The sequence below is a fragment of the Amblyomma maculatum genome, unplaced genomic scaffold (genome assembly GCF_055883805.1).
Source record: "Amblyomma maculatum isolate TAMU_Amacu unplaced genomic scaffold, ASM5588380v1 scaffold_40, whole genome shotgun sequence".
Lineage (NCBI taxonomy): Eukaryota > Metazoa > Arthropoda > Arachnida > Ixodida > Ixodidae > Amblyomma > Amblyomma maculatum.
The window spans coordinates 295,270-296,812 of record NW_028146765.1 but is presented as its reverse complement, the minus strand read 5'-3'; positions in this window follow the sequence as shown (position 1 = coordinate 296,812).

The window sequence follows — 1,543 nt, the reverse complement described above, 5'->3', positions numbered from 1 at the left end:
GAGCTGAAGGTGTCGCGTAGGATGGCATAGTGATAGTACTAATCGGGAGGCCACTACTGAGGTCCAGGTTTGGCGACTTACGTACTTGCAGCAATCCTGCACCAAATGTTAAAGAAAGAACACAGTGGTAAACGCTAGTTCACTGTTAGACGCACACGACACACCGCACACCACAGAACGAAGTCAGCTAGGCCTGAGCGTCGTCTTCTTTCCTACTTCACATCAGCACGTCATCGTCGTCTCGATATACTGTGCTCCGTACTATGCTCCCAAATTCCTCCCTCCAACCTTGAGGAACGGCAGGTAGCTACAGTCCCTAAGTCCAGCCGCAGCTGGTGAACCATGCTAATCCTAGAGGAAAAGAAACAACCTACCTGCAAAAAGGACGCCCATTTCAGCTAACTAGCTCTCCACCACTGCCATTATGCGTGGCTATTTCATACTCGGTGAAAACTCCAGTCCTGGACCTAAGTCTGTTTAGGTCCAGTACAGTGAAATCGTTGCCTCTTCAGTCAGCCCGGTGGATTCGCGCGACACGACGCTCGCGGAATTAACCGCAATCGGCCAGGTGGCGTATGTGTATGGCGCATTTATTTTGGTTAAATGAAGGACCGATGTAGATGCAAGATCAAGAAGATGACTATATCCACTTCACCGCACGAGAGGGTTTTGCCCTTGGAATTCAATAAAGAGGTCAGTATTTACTGCGCGCAGCATGCTAGCGTTGCAATTTTAGATGAGGCGGGATCGATGCAGCGAAATGCAGTGCTCTCGTGTTTGGGCCAAGGAAGCTGATCGTTTCCGATGCCAGTTCAATTCCAGGCGGTGACACGATCTTTATTAGGTGTCAGTTCGTGCGGACAGGCTCTGATGAGAGGCTGTCTACGCCACCCTTGAGTGAGTGAATGAGTCAGTGTGTGATTGATTAGTACATTTATTTAGTGTCCATCATAGTTCTAATGCGACCAGGCCTGAATCTACTACTTGGGAACTTATAGAGCTTATCTCTTCGCTGTCTTGCGAGCCTGCTGCACAGCGCAGGGTTCGTCGTTGATGCTGGAGCCGAGGCAAAAATAGTATTGCCTTAATAAAACAACCGTTCGAGCGTGCGCCTTCTTCGCCACGCAGACTTACGCCTGTCTGATTCCCTGTCGACAGCCAGTCGAATATTAGAGCTGTTCTTATATGTGAACATACAACCAGTGGCTAGCAAGACATCCCTATGTTAGGCGCACTGAATACAGACACCAAAGCCACAAAAACGAAGCATGAATGCTGCCGCGGGGAGCATCCATTCCAACTGTCCTGATGCATATGAGAGGACAGTTGACAAATAATACGTTTCAGACAGTGGCTTTATTGCAGGACTTCGTATCTCGGGCCAGTACTGAAGCGAAAATTGAATAAAGTCCCTATGTTGTTTTCGCTCTGACAGATATTTTGGTAGTTGTGAACGAAGGATGATTGTTTTTCAGGTGAAAAGGTTTTGATTCCCTACAAATACCTACAATGTCTAATCCCATTCGTACTGATTTTAGGTGCA